An 18324-nucleotide genomic window follows, 5' to 3' on the forward strand; every position below is an offset into this window, starting at 1 on the left:
CTCAGAAGTTGCTCCTGGCTTGGGGGACCATGTGGGACACCGGGGGATCGAACCGCGGTCCATCCAAGGCTAGCGCAGGCAAGGCAGGCACCTTACCTTTAGCGCCACCGCTATTATTTATTTATTTATTTCTTAGAATAGTTATTGGAAGGGCAATACTTAATTTTTATATTTAACATTCTGTCTTTCACATTATTTAAAACAAAGAACATGCCTAGGAGTAAGTAAAGAACAAGTTTAGCTCCTTTCTATTTCTTTCTAATTCCTGCTGAAAATATTCATATACTGTCATCCATTAATAATTATGACATTAAAGTTTATCCAAAAGTCCTGATCAAAAAGAATTATTGGCCAAGACACAGTGCTATTAAACTATTGATTAACCAAAAATATCTTGAAGAAAAACTGCATGGACTCCCTGCCAATATAAATAAATCCAAAAAAAAAAAAATCAAAGAACATTTTCCAATTATTAATCAACTACCAAAATATCTCCATATACAACTGAAGCAAACACTTTTACTATGTAGTCCCTATCTGAACTGTGGAAGTTAGTCTAGATTCTATATTTTTGTTTTGTTTTGGGGCCACACCCAGTGACACTCAGGGGTTACTCCTGGCTATGCGCTCAGAAATTGCTCCTGGCATGGGGCCAGGAAGGTGGCACTAGAGGTAAGGTGTCTGCCTTGCAAGCGCTAGCTCGCATAGGACAGGACCGCGGTTCGATCCCCCAGCATCCCATATGGTTCCCCCGGCTTAAAAAAAGGAAATCTTTAGAACTTCCACATGTCTTTACATGACTAAAACTCAACTACAATCATGTTTGTAATCAATGTGTTTAAATAAAGATATTAATAAAAAAAAAAAAGGAAATCGCTCCTGGCTTGGGGGACCATATGGGAAGCCAGATCCATCCTGGGTCAGCAGCGTGCAAGGCAAACACCCTACCGCTGTGCTATCGCTCTGGCCCCTAGATTCTAAATTTTAACATTGGAAAATAAGCAATCTGATGAAAATGTTTGTGACCATCAGGCTCTCACCATAGTATCTCGCTGTATTATTTGTAGTAATTTAACAAGGTACTGAGGAAGGCATTAAAGTTGTATGTTTTCTTTTCTTTTTTGTTTTTATTTTGAGGGAATGGATGGAATAAGCACACCTGGCAGTGGTCAGGGGTTACTCCTGGCTCTGCACTTAGAAATCACTCTGGCAGGCTTGGGGGACCATATGAAATACTGGGAATAAAACCCAGGTCCGTCTTGGATCAGCTGCATGCACGGCAAATGCCCTACTGCTGTATTATCGCTCCAGCCCTGTATGTTTTCTTTATGTTGTAATAAGACACAGCCCATTACAGATTATAGTTCATATTTTATTGTAACTATAATTCATACTTCTTAACTAATATTTCATAATTTATTATAATTGTTCAGAAATTTTTATTTTCTACTAGAATACAAAATACGTCTATGTTCATAAAGCGAAACACTGAGGGGGGAAATAAACTGGAAAATAAAATAATCACTAAAGGCTTCTTGGAGGAATTGGTTATAGAAAATGATAAAGAGAGAAGATGGATGAGGAAACACGAGAACAATCAATCATATGGAAGTGTGAACACAGCACCTGTACACTATCAGCAAGTATGTCGAGTGCTGGATGCCTAAAAAGGAGGAAAGGTGGAAAGGTAACCACAGAACACAGCAAATAAACCAACAAGGGGTCAATAATTAGACAATGTTCTATTTAGAAGTGGGGCTGGAGAGATAGTACAGCAGGTAGGGTGCCTGCCTTGCATACTCTAACCCAGGTTCAATGTCTGTAGGACATATGGTCCCTGGAACCTACCAGGCTCTGAGAACAGAGCCAGGAGTAAGTCCTGAGCACCACTGGTGTGACCCCAAAACAAATAAAAAATGTTCTATGCTAGGTAAGTCCCAAAGAAGGCTCAGGAGAATGTAAAAGCCTTACTTGTAAAAAAAAAAAAAAAGCCTACAGTCTAGGGTTCAGATTCTCCAGGAATGTGTCCAGGGATAGTCCTATCATCCCATCAAATTTGGCTCAATCTCAGCACTAAAAAGTCACTGCATATAGTTCCTTGAGCACAGCCAGGAGTCACTCCAAAGCACAGAGCCAAGAATAAGTCCTTGAAACAGAACCAGATATGGCCTCTCTCAAAAAAACAGACAATAAGCAAAAACTAGATCTCACCAATATATGTAAGAGAGTCAGTCATGTAGTCAAAAAATGATTCACTGAAGTGCCTATATAATAACAAGCTGAGGAACTATGGTTACTTATTCAGTCTTATTTTACAACATGCTTTTGCCTAGCATTCACTTATTTGGTCAATTCTATTTCACTCCTGTCTTTTGTAGATCAGATAACCTGGGCACTCTGCTTTCTTTTCTCCAAAGTAGACTACAAACTAAAGAATTTGACAGAGAAGGCAACTAACTGGGACAGATGCCAAACATGCAAGCCAAGGAGAGCTTCATTAAGAAGGTGACATTTGAATAAAGAACTGAAAATGGTGGGCCCGGAGAGATAGCACAGTGGCGTTTGCCTTGCAAGCAGCCGATCCAGGACCAAAGGTGGTTGGTTCGAATCCCGGTGTCCCATATGGTCCCCCGTGCCTGCCAGGAGCTATTTCTGAGCAGACAGCCAGGAGTAACTCCTGAGCACTGCCGGGTGTGACCCCCCCCCCCAAAAAAAAAACCAAAAAAAAAAAAAAAAAAGAACTGAAAATGGTAAAGGAAACAGTCAGCTCTCCTGGGAGAGAGGTCTTGGGTAAAACAAACAAAAACAAACAAAAAAAAACCAAATGAAATGAGAAGTATCCACTTTTATACAAGAACAGGAGGCTGTTAAAGCTGAAGCAGAATGAACACAGGAGAAAGCAGTGGGAGATTAGGTTAGCAAAGAGGGGCCAGATGGAATAAGACTGTATTGCCCTATGTGATGACCACAAGTCTCACATAGCCAGAGTCCAGAAATGTGATAGGAATAGAATAAAAAATGTTCAATATAGAGGCTGGTGCAATAGTACAGCTGGTAGGGTGCTTACTTTGCATGCGGCTGACCCCTGGCATCTCTATGGTTACCTGAACCACTAGAAGTCCTGAGTGCAGAGTCAGGTGTGGCCCTACTTCAGGAGTCTGAGCACTGCCCAGTGTGGCCCCAAAAGAAAAAACAAATTTTTTTCATCATACTTAAAATTTTAAATCAATACTAAATTCAAGTATTAGAAAAGATGTTAATAATGTTTAGAGTATGTGAATTTACATTGATAGCTAAAACTTTGTAAAACCTAAGCAAATCAAGTATCTTTCGTTAATGAGGCAATCAGAAGTCACATAAATACGTAGTATATTTTGAAGATTTAATATAAAAAGTAAATAAAGGGGCCGGGAAGGTGGCGCTAGAGATAAGGTGTCTGCCTTGTAAGCACTACCAAGGAACGGACCGCGGTTCGATCCCCCGGTGTCCCATATGGTCCCCCCAAGCCAGGGGCGATTTCTGAGCACATAGCCAGGAGTAACCCCTGAGCGTCAAACGGGTGTGGCCCAAAAACCAAAAAAAAAAAAAAAAAAAAAAAAGTAAATAAATACAGCAGGTAGGCCATGTGCTTTGCATGAGGCCAAGCTGGTTTGACTCCCAGCACCCATATGGTACCCTGAGCCTCACCAGGAGTAAGCCTGAGAATTCCCTGTTGTGAGCCTCTTCCCCAAAAGAACTGCCCTTGCATGTAGCAAACCCCAGTTTCATCTCTAGCACTGCCTATGGAACCAGGAAAAAATTCTGAGTGTCACCCCAAACACATCTTCCCCCAGAAAAGTTTCTTACAGAAACTACATGAGAAATTTATAAGTATATGTGTGTATGTCACGATGTCACTAAATTTGATGCATGTTTTTAGGCCACATTCAGCAGCACTCAGGGGTTACTCCTGGCTCGGCACTCAGAAGTTACTCCAGGCAGGCTTGCGGGACCAAAAGGAATGCTGGGGATCACACCTGGGTTGACCCCATGTAAGGCAAATACCCTACCCACTGTGCTATCATCACTCCAACCCCAAAATTTTGATATGTATTTTTGAATTGTCATTAAATTTAACCTATTTTTTGTCTGAGAAGGGGGAAAGAGGGAAAGAACTTAAAATTAATCTTATATTTTACACCAATAACTTAAACAATTACTTTTCTAACTTTATTTAATAAACATTGTGGCTTATAAAGTTGTTCATGTAAGTTTTTTCAGGTATTCAATGTCCCAACACCAATCCCATTACTATTGTGACCTTCCCTCAACCACTACCCAGTTTCCCACTCACCCGCTAACCCACTTAGCAGACTCAAAAATATTTTTTTTAATTTCTTATTACAACCAAATGTTAAGTGGAAATTTCAAGATGTAATTTAGTAAAAGAAAATTTGTGAAAGTTGTTATCACTGCTTCACAACTAGTTTTGAAAGAGATGTCAAGTCCATGAAACTCCCAGGTATACCAGTCTTAGGCTAAAAATACTGGGGCCTCCTCAGAACAGGAACAGGTGGTCCCACCTTCATTCTGCCAGTAAGCCCAGCCAGCCACAGCCACACCCTCCAGCCTCTAACATATAACTGGCCCAGTTTCACAGCTTCATAACAAGGAGGTGTCAAGCTGAAGAATCATCTCAGTTCTACATTTACTACAGTGCAGCCAGCCACCTCCAAATTCTACAATACTGAAAGTCCAGTAGGAGCACAGCAAATTACATGGGAAAGTAGCATAGCAGTCCACTAAGTTCAATAAGCAAAAACTTAACACAGAAGGTTCTACTGGAAATCAACAGCTCAATAAATCCTCACACAATATCTAAAATGTTTTAACTGCAAGTGTTGCTTACATTATTTTCCTACAAGACAGGACAAATATAAAACATTGTTGGTTATTGTAAATATTTTGATTCCTATTTTGTAACTTGGAAAGTCATCAGAAAGTTTTGGGGGGAAGAGAGAGAGAAAGAGAAAGAGGAGAGAGAGAAGGAAGAGAGAGAAGAGAGAGAGAGAGAGAAGAGAGGAGAGGAGAGAGAGAGAGAGAGAGAGAGAGAGAGAGAGAGAGAGAGAGAGAAATAATTGTTTTAAAAGAGCAACTCCAGGCTGATGTAGTTCAGCAGCAGAGCACTTACTGTGCAAGTCTGGAGCACTAAACTCATCTCCAACACTCCTCCCCCCTCCCCCAAAAAAGAAAAAAAATCTGTTCGAACATAACAACTATAACAACAAAATAATTCAAAAAAGGACTATTACTGGTTGCAATTTAGGATAGGCAGATAGCAGAGGGGGCTACTGCATAAGGTACCATCACAATAGGAAAAAGGACACTATTTCAATACTTAAAAATTCTGTCATTTCAGAGGGATGATGCAGCCTGACAGGGCAAGAGTTGTGGGGGTTAGTAAGATTTGCTCTAATTCCAGGTAGATGTTTTTATTCTTCTTTAGCAGTACAAAAAGAAAAGAGAAATGAACTCAGTTCATATTGAACACATATCCTGAAAACTCAAAACTAGTCTCTAGTTGTCTTCTAAGTAATCCTGACTGGGAAGAATTAAAATACTGCCTAAAAAAATTTTTTTTGTTTTTGTTTTTGAATGTTGGGTCACATCTGGCAAGTTCATGGGACCATATGGGATGTTGGGGATTGAACCCAGATCAGCCACATACTATCACTCTGAACCCCCACTCAAATCTTAAGAGTTTCAAAAAACCAAATTACTAAATCCCAGACTTGCCATGAATGGAATTTAGCCACAAGTAAAGAGAAATAAATGTGTTTGCAATTCTGGTGCAATCATGAAGTTATAAGGAAATTAATCAAAATTTAAGGGCTGATAACCAAGTATATATTTTTTGTTTTGTTTTGTTTTTGTTTTGTTTTTGGTTTTTGGGCCACACCCGGCAGTGCTCAGGGGTTACTCCTGGCTGTCTGCTCAGAAATAGCTCCCGGCAGGCACGAGGGACCATATGGGACACCGGGATTTGAACCAACCACCTTTGATCCTGGATCAGCTGCTTCCAAGGCAAACACCGCTCTGCTATCTCTCCGGGCCCAATAACCAAGTATATTTAAGTCTTAATCTCCATATTTCATGAAAATATTTTTTAAACTTTATTTAATTAATTGATGATTGGCTTTTGGGCCAAACCTGGCGGCACTCAGTGGTTACTCCTGGCTCTGCACTCAGAAATCGCCCCTGGTAGGCTTGTGGACTATATGGGATGCCAGGAATTGAACTGGGTCCCTCCCAGATTGGCCACAGGCAAGGCAAACACCCTACCGCTGTGCTATCTCTCCAGCCCCAATAGTTTTAATTTCTAAAGTAGTCATGCACTGTGTATTAGAAATAAATTATTTGACATTGGGAGACATGGGTTGTGACTTAAGGGTAAAAATGATTTTTCAGGGCCCGGAGAGATAGTACAGTGGCATTTGCCTTGCAAGCAGCCGATCCAGGACCAAAGGTGGTTGGTTCGAATCCCGGTGTCCCATCTGGTCCCCCGTGCCTGCCAGGAGCTATTTCTGAGTAGACAGCCAGGAGTAACCCCTGAGCAACGCCGGGTATGGCCCAAAAACAAAAACAAACAAACAAAAAAAAGATTTTTTCAATTACAAAACAGTGTTATTACCACTTAGCTCAAGGCTTGGATCAAATTTAGATATTAGAAAAAATGTAAAGACAAAATATAAATAATGATTTCAAGAAATTCTATCTTTGTACAAAAAAACTAAGTACAACTAATAAGTATTAGTGTTCTCTTCATTATTCAAATTAATATTAAAACCTAATTGTTTTTAGGTTTTAAAAAAACCTAATTTAAAAAATTGTTTTAAGGTTTTTTTAAAAAAAGAAACTTTTCCTCACCAAAAGTAATTTTCTCCCAAATTAAGACTGCTGAATTTAAGCAATGAAAACTGGGCTAGAGAGATAATACAGTATTTAAGGAGTTTGCCTTCATGTGGCCAAGTCAGGCTCAATTCTCAGGTTTCAATTTCCAGCATAAGGCCTATCCCCTTTCCCCTAAGAAAAGATAGAGATGCTAAGCATGGCAGTGTGTGGCCCTGAAACAAACAACACAAAAATAGATAAAAATAAATAAATAAATAAAAGAATCAAGGATACCATAACTAAATCAGTGAAACACTAAAAAGGTCTGAAAGACTGGTTCTGTGCAAGTATAGTAAGGACAGTTAATCTATAAATGCTATTTTTACTAACTTCCCAAGTGAAAAGTGAAAAGGGAAAGGAAAAAAACATGGACATGGACTCCAGGTAGAGAGCACATGCATCTGAGTGGTTTGGGAAATGCAATGTAGCATTACAACGATATTGATATAACACTTGGGAGCATACCACAAAGGTGAAGCTGTCAATATTAAAATATTTAAACAATGAGGCTGGAGAGATAGCATGGAGGCAGGGTTTTGCCCTTGCATGCAGAAGGACAGTGGTTTGAATCCTGGCATCCCATATGGTCCCCAGAGCTGACAGGAGCAATTTCTGAGTGTAGAGCCAGGAGTAACCCCTGAGTACTGCCGGGTGTGACCCAAACTCTCCCCCACCAAAAAAAAAATTTAAACAAAAGTAAAAAGACTATTTTAAAATCTTTGCAGAACCTACATTTCAAAGAAGGGAAAAATCAAAACAGTTAAACATACTTTGTAAGCAATATTTTAATATATAGGGGGTCTATATACTCCTCCATGGAGTATATGGAACGAACATTTTCATGCACACTGCTTTTATACAGATCACTAGCACAAGCACAGGAAACAGGAAAGATAAACTAAGACCCAGTTTCCTAAACTGTGCATGACTGAATATAGAAGTCATTAACATGTTTCTGAACATGAAGCAACCAAAAATTAATCTGAATTCAAATGTGCAATGAAAGTGGCTGCAAATTGAAGAAGTTTAAGAAAGTCTGAACTAAGATTGTACACACCTCAACACAATCCCCTTTGTTTGGCATTTTAGCAATCCCAACTGGCCCCAGTTAGAACTGCTGAAATGCTGGGTGCCCAGACTTTTTAAGAGTCCCTAGGATTCTGCCACATATCCTGGGAACAGTGGAATTGATTTTTGCCATCACAATGGCAACAGGTGCTCCTGCTTTCAGATGGGCAAGAGCCAAAGACTATGAAGACCCTTTCATAAAGCATGGCCATTTAACTGGATTTAAATATAACTTAGTTTAAATATAATGTAAGTGATACAAGCTCATTCTCTACTCATTCTCCCTTAATGCACACAGAGCACTACGTGGACTTTCTTGGCTGGAGAGGTTCCAGGCGGTCCAGGTGGTGCTGGTGAATATAAGGGCCCAGAAAGGTTTTGCTGCTCTTGCCTGCAGTCCCAAGGTTACTCAGATCCCTTGATCATGCTCACACATCTTTTTCTGTTGGGCCTGTTGATTACACATGGCCGGCTGTGGTGGGGGTAGAAATCCCTTGAGGTGCAGAGCTGTGTGTATGTGGGGGGGGGGTCATGCTTGTCAATCAACACCAAGGATGTGAACTTGTGACCACAGTATTTCAAGGTAGGGTTTTTTGGGTTGTTGTTGTTGTTGTTGTTGTTTTATTTTTGGGGCCACACCTGGCAGTGCTCAGGGATTATTTCTGGCTCTGCACTCAGGAGTCACTCCTGGCAGGCTCAGGAGACCATATGGGATACGAGGATTGAACCCAGGTTGGAAGCATGTAAGGCAAGCGCCCTACTCTCTGTGCCATTGCTCCAGCCCCAAACAATTCACTGGTAGAGGGAGCCTAGAACCTCTTCTCCATCCTCAAATTTTATGTAATGTCAGTTATCTACTTGTATCAGTTATAAATTATTCATTTTTAAAGTCCAGAGACTCTTGATATGTTTATAATTATTCCTCTAGAATTGAGGGCTGGCACAATCCGGAATATAATAAACCTATTTTACTAAAATTGTAGAATCCACTGTATTTTGAAATCAGCATTTTATTAAGTATGCCTTAATTTTAGACCACCTGGGCAGTCACAGAAATCTGAAATACTATCTCAGTGTTGTCTGAAGACTTTTAATGTTACATAGTTTGTGTTTATTTTACTATTAAACAAATCCAGCTATTATACAAGTTTTCCTTTAATTAGAGAGAAAGAATCCATATCCCTATGAAATCTTATGTGTATTTGATACATATATATCATCAACAGGTTGATCTTTTCTTTGTAGATGGCTAGCATGACCTTCTTCAACATTCCGAAACTCCCACTATCTCCAAAGAAAGAGAAGAAAGTATGCAAATGCTATTTAAAATACAGAGTTTGGAATGTGGAGAGCTTGTACAGGTTAAGGCGCTCACCAAGCATGACTCAGGGAGAGAGACTGGGCTCCTACATGTGACCATGTTCTCCTGTTCTCTTGCCCATCTGCCTGGCCACTAAGCACATTAATTATAACTTGATCGACTTGGATAAGAGGACCTCTGCCCGCTCAATAAAATAATACTGAAAACCAGACGTTCTCTAATAGAACATATTGAAAAAATAGAAAACAAACTTGTGATCAGCCATTTGAAAATAAAATTCTAAAAGCTGTGCATATCTTTTTTTAAAATTACGTTTGAATGGGGCCAGAGCTGTAGCACAGCGGTAGGGCTGTGTTAATCTTATATGCTTATACCTAGGATGGACCGAGGTTCAATCCTCCAGTGTCTCATATAGTCCCCCCAAGCCAGGAGCAATTTCTGAGCGCAGAGCTAGGAATAACCCCTGAGCATCACTGGGTGTGACACTTCAAAAATTTTGGTACTAATGTTCACACTATGAATGTATGTATATACATTTATTGCACACTATGTGTGTATATATGCATACATACATACATACATACATACATAAATGCACTTGTTTAATTGGGGGGTAGGTTTGCCAAACCTGGCTGTGCTCCGATTTATGCCTTACTCTCTCTACTCAGGAGTCTACCTGTCATATCAGTACACAAATCATGAAAAAGGTGCTGAAGCAATATCATATTAGGTAGGGTATTGCCTTACAATGCAGCCATCCTGAGTTCAATCCGCAGCACCTCATTTGGTCCCCCCAAGCCTGCCAGAAGTGATTTCTAACCAGAGCCAGGAATAACACTTAAACCAGAAATAACACTTGAAAGAGCTGGGTGTGGCCAATGAAACAAAAATAAAAACAAAAGAGAAAAAGATTACCATATATACTCAAGTATAAGCTGAGCAGAGTATAAGCCGACCCCCCTAATTTTACCCTAAAAACTGGGAAACCATATATAAGCTGGATATAAACTGAGATGGAAATGCAGCAACCACTAGTAAATTTCAAAAATAAAAATATATACCCCAAACAATTACAATAATCCAGGAATCAGTAGGTTAAATGTTTTCCAATATTTGCTAAAGAAAAACTGTAAACTAGCAACAATAACTTTAAAACTTTAAATAAAGTGCAGAAAACCATAGCTTAACAGATAATCAAGCTAAATCACTAAGGTTAAAATCCTTCAAAACTGAATTCTTCCTCCTCCTCCTCCTCCTCATGTGTATGTCCAAACAGAGCTTCAGCTGTATCTGATGTGAGGGTATCAGCATAGGCATTGTCATCATCACTGAGTTTTCAGATATCATCATCATACAAAGCGCAGAATATTGTGGGTTAAATAGTTCATTGGCAAACTGAGTTCAATTCAGCCGCCTACCTCTTAAGCTCAGCTGAGACTCACATGTGGACTGAACTGAAACATACGGCAGAAGACTGGAGATGATGAGCATTTGATTCGGTGTGCGCGCACTGAATCAAATCTGTATGACTTGAGTATAAGCTGAGTTCGGGTTTTTTCGGCACAAATTGTGCCGGAAAACTCGGCTTATACTTGAGTATATACGGAATTAAACATTATCAACAGGGATTTTCCAGCTAGGATTCTGTAATCTTACACTTACACAGAGGGATATTTGTTTTTGGGTGGGGGTTTAGACACACCTGGCGATGTTCAGGGGTTACTTCCTGGCTCTGAGCTTAGGAATCATTCCTGGAAGGCTCAGGAACCATATGAAATGCCGGGGATTAAAAAGGGGTGGGCTGCATGCAGTGCAAACACCCTGCTGACAATGCTATCGCTCTGCCCTCACTACTTTTCTTTTTTTTTTCTTTTTTAATATAGAAAAACCAGGGGAAAGTTAGGCAAAAAGATATGAATAATTTTTAACGTTTCTGCAGTGATTTTCCAGTGCAATAAATTTTTCCGTAGCCTCTGAATAATATCAACAGGTGCCATAAACATACTTTGGAAGTCATAGGATTGGAAAGTTTAGCATCCATGCAGGCAATATGGCACTGCATTGTTTCTTCAAAATGTAGTATAGGGGCCGGAGCAGTGGTGCAAGCAGTAAGGTGTCTGTCTTGTGCACGCTAGCCTAGGACAGACAGTGGTTCGATCCCCGCCCCCGCCCCCCCCCCCCCCGGGCCAGAATTTCCAAGTGGGCAATCTCGCCACCCACCCACAAGTGTTAAACAAGATCTTCCACCACCATTGGGGAAGGTCTTGGGTCCATTTGGAAGGAACTTTTCTATTTGTTGACTTAGAAGACAGACTTTCAGGGGGCTAGTAATTCTTTTCTGAGAAAGGAGGTGGTAAGCCAAATAAGGAACCTCTGTTTCGAAGAACTTTAAGGTTCTTAGTATCCAAGTCTAGCCATTTACCTCCCAATAAAGTAGAAATTGTCTAAAGGCGAGGGCAAGAAGAGTGAGAGAATGAACCAGGGATACCATGGCACAAAAGAGTATAATTGGAGAGTTCAGGGAGACAGGAGTACTTTCTGGGGCATATGTGAAATGATGGGTTGTGAGGAGCCTGGTAATAATTAAAACATTCTGTGGTTTAGCTGGGGTTTATTCAAATGTCTCCCAAGATGACAGAGAGGGCAGAAAATGCACTTGGATGATTTAAATGCCTCTTTAATCAAACCTGACAGAAAAGTGAATCTCCAGTTTACATCTTTTTTGTTTATTATGGTTTTATTAATTGGTAAAACTTAAAGCAACACAGATACACATTTCAACTGATGGAGAAACCAGAAAAAACATCCAGACAACAGACTGTTATTTAGTGCTAGAAAGAAGTTAGTTATCAAGCCATAAAACAAAAGCAACAGCACCAACAGAAAGGAAGAATCTTAAACATGTATTAAAGGGAAAGATGGCAGTCTACAATGGCAGCCTACTATGATTATAAACCATACTGGCAAACTATGGAAACAGTAGGAGGATTAATGGTTGTAAGTATTAATGGTAACTCTATTCAAGGTCAAATGTATCCAATGGGTTTCTCTAACTCTCCTAAAATTACTCTCCCAATGATCATTAAAACCTTGAAACATTCCAAATCTCTCACTGGACTTCCTCACTCTTCTTTGATTTTTCTGTAATATCTTAAACCTCTCAATGTTTTTTTTTTTTCTTTTTTTGGTTTTTGGTTTTTGGGCCATACCCGGTAACGCTCAGGGGTTACTCCTGGCTATGTGCTCAGAAGTTGCTCCTGGCTTGGGGGACCATATGGGACGCCGGGGGATCGAACCGCGGTCCGTCCAAGGCTAGCGCAGGCAAGACAGGCACCTTACCTTTAGTGCCACCGCCCGGCCCAAACCTCTCAATGTTAAAGAACCTAAAAATAACTTTTTTTGTTATGTTTTTGGGTCACACCCAGCAGCGCTCAGGGGTTATTCCTGGCTCTATCCAGGGGTCTCAAACTCAATTTACCTGTGGGCCGCAGGAGGCAAAGTCGGGGTGATCCTTGAGTGCAAAGTCAGTAGTAAGACTTGAACATTGGGGGGTGTGACCCAAACAACTAAAACAAAACAAAACAAAAAAGATTCCTCTAGGACAGGGCCACAAAATGTTGTACGGAGAGCCGTTTGCGGCCCATGGGCCGCGAGTTAGAGTCTATGCTCAGAAATCACTCCTGGCAGGCTCGGGGGACCATATGGGATGCCAGGATTCGAACCAATGACCATCTGCATGAAAGTCAAACGCCTTACCTCCATGCTATCTCTCCGGCCCCCTAAAAATAATTTTTTGCCAAAAAACATTAACACGATTTTAGAGCTTTTACTTAATAGCAAATTCTTGGCTAGAGCTGCACAATACAACATAACACTAGTCACATGTAATCACATAAATTTAAAGTCATAAAATTATGTTGTTTAATTCAAAGCCTTATCTAAATTCACTATATTCAACCATGCCCAAGTATAACATTACTAGTATGCTGGCAACAATGCATAATAATCTGTATCTATTATTTCTATTTTTAAGTCCTTTATTACTTCTAGTATCACTCCATCTTTAGGTCTACTTTCCAAACATTTTCTTTCTTTCTTTTTGTTTGGGGGGGCCACGACCTGTGACACTCAGGGGTTACTCCTGGCTATGTGCTCAGAAACTGCTCCTGGCTCCAGGGACCATATGGGACACCAGGGAATTGAACCGAGTTCTGACCTAGATAGGCCGTGTGCCAGGTAAACTCCCTACCGCTGTGCTATCACTCAGGCCCCTTTCCAAACATTTTCTACACAAAGATACATTTCTTTTCTTTCTTTCTTCCTTTTTTTTTTTTTTTTCACTTTTTGGGCCACACTGGGTGACACTCAGAGGTTACTCCTAGCTATGCACTTAGAAATCGCTCCTGGCTTGGGGGACCATCTGGGACACCAGGTGATGGAACCGCAGTCCGTCGTAGGTTAGTGCATGCAAGGCAAAAGCCCTACTGCTTGCACCACCACTCAGGCCCCAAAGATACATTTCTAAAAATATGGCATAGGTAGAGAAAACCATCAATTCTCTTGAATGGCATTAACAAACACTAGTTATAAATATTCAAAGACAAGGTATAAGTGACAATAAAAAATTCTAGTTTGCAGTGATCTAATACATAATGCTAATACATATAACATCTTCTGGTCAAATTCCAGTTTACACCTTAAATTATTATTCCATATTACAATCATGTAAAGCCTTAGAGATCCAGGTTACCAATTTTCACAATACACCTCATACGTGCTATTATCTAGACAGGATCGCTGTCTCCAGATTTTAAGGGAGGTGAGGGGACCCTGTTTTAAATTCTGAAGAGGCAAAGACTGCCTTTGCTTTTGCCTTGGAGCTATCCATGGTGCTTGCAATTTGGCTCATTTCCACCAGGATCCGTTGAGCCATCCTCCACACTGCCCTATAACATTTAGATGCATTTCCCGTACCACTTTTTTTTTTTTTTTTTTTTTTTTGGTTTTTGGGTCACACCCGGCAGTGCTCAGGGGTTATTTCTGGCTCCAGGCTCAGAAATTGCTCCTGGCAGGCACGGGGAACCATATGGGACGCCTGGATTCGAACCGATGACCTCCTGCATGAAAGGCAAACGCTTTACCTCCATGCTATCTCTCTGGCCCCTCCAGTACCACTTCTGACCTGTCTATTCTGCTTTGCTGGAGCCCAGACCCATAAATGCCTTTCTATGTTCGTATCTGACTCTCCAACTAACCTAACTCTAAATCCCAAGTAGTCTATACAACTCACTACACAAAGGACTTTTTTTTTTTTTTGGTTTTTGGGCCACACCCGGCGTTGCTCAGGGGTTACTCCTGGCTGTCTGCTCAGAAATAGCTCCTGGCAGGCACCGGGGACCATATGGGACACCGGGATTTGAACCAACCACCTTTGGTCCTGGATCGGCTGCTTGCAAGGCAAACGCCGCTGTGCTATCTCTCCGGGCCCCCACAAAGGACTTTTATTGGTTGATGTTTTGATTTTGGTTTGAACCAAACCTGGTTCAGGTTGTCATGCATTATCAGCTTCCTGCAGACAAAGCTTCTCTTTAGCCCTTTCACCTACTTCCCTTGCCCCACACAAAGGCCTTTTGCAGAGGAATCCACCTGGTGGAAAGATCACTGGTGTGTTCTGGGCAAAGATGATGCAGAGCACAGTGAAGACACCTCCCACATCGTATCTTATATAAGTTGTTACAATTTTTACCATTCCCAAATGATATTTAATGACTTTAAGTTATTGCTACGTATTTTTTTGACTCACATAAGGATGGATGAATGAATTAGATGATGTGTGGGTCTCAAGAAACCCTTGAAATTATGGGATACTTTAGGCAGATGCTTGTTCTTGAGGGAGAGGGGTATTAGGACTTCTATTCTTAAAAGGTTAAAAATTATTTATCAGAAGCCAGGACTGGAATTCAAAGGTATAACACACTCTCACAGTTGTGAGGCCCTGGGTTTGAGCTCAACATTGTAGATCCTCATAATAGAGTCACATACTAGACCTTCACATCTGTGGTGTGATGTTATTTGGTATTTTTTATTCCTAAAACCTTTGGGAGGTCCTGAGAGATTAGAGCCTTTATTATTCACAAGTAATACCATCTGAACATACTTGACACTCAGGAATTTGCCAGGGTCCCCAACATATTCCTAGGATGGAGCTCAAAAAAGAAAAATAATTGTTTTTTTGTTTTATTTTTTACTCTGGGCCCCGCGCTGAGGAGGCCCTCCAAAAGAATTGGTTTTAACTGTTAGTCATAACCAACCAGGAAGGGAAAGAAAGTAAAGTTGGAGAAAAGCTCCACCAAGGTTCCTGAATAACGTTGATGAATTCCTGGGTTAATGAATGCAGCTGCATGGCAAGGGGTGGCACACCCAGTTCTGCGGGGACACGCATTCCTTCACTTGTGACCCTTCTTTTTTTTTTTTTGGTTTTTCGGGCCACAGGGGTTACTCCTGGCTACGCACTCAGAAATTGCCCCTGGCTTGGGGGGACCATATGGGACGCCGGGGGATCGAACCATGGTCCTTTCCTTGGCTAGCACTTGCAAGGCAGACACGTTACCTCTAGTGCCACCTCACCGGCCCCTACTTGTGACCCTTCTAGATCATGCCCAAAGTAACTCTGCCTCTGTTTTTACAACAATCTCGATGATAAATTGGCAAATGTAAGCATTTTTCTGGTCTTTGTGAACAATTCTAACAACTGGGCTCATGGGAGCTGCTAATTTACCAACCTTGGGCTGGTAACCTGGTCTCATATCTGGTATCTACAGCAAGGCTACTTGAGGAGTTAAGAGCAGAACATCTTGCTGGAGTCTGCAGAGAACTAGAAATGTGCTTGGTGTTACGGAAAGCTCTCCAGAATTGCCAACTGCTTATCAGACCCCTAAAAATGAATGTCAAGAAAAACATTTCACACGATGTAACTAATTATTTTCCTTTTTACTCCTCTCCTCCTCTTAACCATCCATCTCAGTATCAAGCTCATTGTAAATGTAAAAATCTGAATCATGCTCAGGCATGACATTTTCCATTTCTTTATCCCCCTTATCCAATTTTTTCTCCCAAAGCATCAGGAAAGCCTATTAAGTTCCTAAAAGACACTCCTGGTGCTAAAGAATCATATACTCTCATAATTCTCCAGGTGAGAAAATAAAAATATCTTCCCGCTACCTTTTCATCTTAATAGCTAGCAGAACACTGTCTCATTGTCAGAACCTGTCCCAATATACTAACTCTTCTGACAATGAAAAGAAGTCAAAACCACTTTCCTTTATTAAAGTGATAAGCAGGGGCAATTTCTACAAAACAGTTCGTATATGGAATGATTGAATACCTTTCATTTCCCTTTTAACTGCTTCAGGAATCACAGTACACACTGATGTGGGTACTGATGTGCATTGATGTGCCCACACACAGTGTTGGTGACTTGCCTCTAGTTTCCAGGAGGTCATAGAAATTTTGCTTTGCAAAAGAAAACAAAACAAACAAACAAAAAAAAACCCAAAAAACAGTCCTACCTTACCAGAATCCAACCTGACAGATGACACTGCAAAACAATTGCCAAACCAGAAATTGAAAGTGAACACAAACCACTAATATTCCTGGCACCATATTAAGAATGGAAGGGTATATAGGAAAGATAAATGGACAAGTGAAATTGGAAGTTCCAATTTGGGGAGAAGTTGGTAAAGTCACACCCAGTGGTGAGCAGGGTTTACTTCTATCTCAGAGATAACTCCTGAAAGAGTTTGGGGGACCATAAAGGGTGCCAGGAATCAAACCCAGATTGGCTGCATGCAAGGCAAGAAATCTGCCCACTGTACTAACTCCTTGGCCCATGAAGATTTCAAATCTTAATAAAGTTTAAAAGACTTCATGAACTCTGTCTATATTCAGGGAGCAATCTCTCTCTAAACATAGCATGACATCTAGTAGCATACAATGAATGTCTTCCATTGATTTTACATCACCACAAAAGAAGAGTAAGTTCAGGGGCCGGGCGGTGGCGCTGGAGGTAAGGTGCCTGCCTTGCCTGCGCTAACCTAGGACGGACCGCGGTTCGATCCCCCGGCGTCCCATATGGTCCCCCAAGAAGCCAGGAGCAACTTCTGAGCGCATAGCCAGGAGTAACCCCTGAGCCTCACAGGGTGTGGCCCAAAAACCAAAAAAAAAAAAAAAAAAAAAGAAGAGTAAGTTCAAACTGATTTATTTTAGAGCTACCTCCTAACATACATAGTATTTATTGGCACTTTGGAGATTGGCAAACTAACATGTGCTGATTAGGGGACACATATGTGGCTCAATGATAAAACTCTTGTATTGCACATGTGAGGTCTAGTATTCAACCTACCTAGCCAAGCACCACCACGCCAAAAAATACAAGAAAGAAAAAGAAAAAAAGAAAAGAAAAAAATAAGTGCCAACTAGATTTTGCTTTACATTTATTACTAAAAATTGAGAGACCACATTCATGTTTATAGAATAGTTGAGGGTTTAACTTCACTGAAAAATTTTTTTCCTACTTTATTATCATCCACTTCAATATGCAGCTTAAACTCAACAAAACACAATCATTAAGAACAGAATTAAATCAAAGAATACTCAGATTTGGGATACCAGACATTGCTTCTCAAAAAAGCACAATAGGCACTGGGAAAAGACTAAAAAGAGGGCAATCAGGATTAATAAGGCATTAGCTATACATGCCAGGAAGTATAGTTCAAAGCCATTTTATAACCTTGTCTTTGTCAAATCATTACAGAGACCAAAGTAAAATACTCTTAACAGGATTCCTCAGAGAGAATAAACTTTCATATTGACTAAGTACTATTATGAATTATCTTCAAAATATACTTTAGGTGTTATGTCTGAGACTCCTTCATACAGTCCTATGCAATCCTATGTGTTTAGGTCTATAGATTTCCTTCTGACTTTTCTGAGAGCTTTATTTTATG

General features: G+C 40.5%; 1 protein-coding gene across 2 annotated transcripts in view; it reads right to left on the reverse strand.

Moving 5' to 3' along the window:
- The window catches only part of ARMC8 (armadillo repeat containing 8), a 107518-nt gene that overhangs the window by 83940 nt on the left and 5254 nt on the right, over nucleotides 1-18324 (reverse strand). The gene's annotated exons all lie outside the window — the stretch shown is intronic.

This window comes from Suncus etruscus, chromosome 6 (genome assembly GCF_024139225.1).
Source record: "Suncus etruscus isolate mSunEtr1 chromosome 6, mSunEtr1.pri.cur, whole genome shotgun sequence".
NCBI classification, from domain to species: domain Eukaryota; kingdom Metazoa; phylum Chordata; class Mammalia; order Eulipotyphla; family Soricidae; genus Suncus; species Suncus etruscus.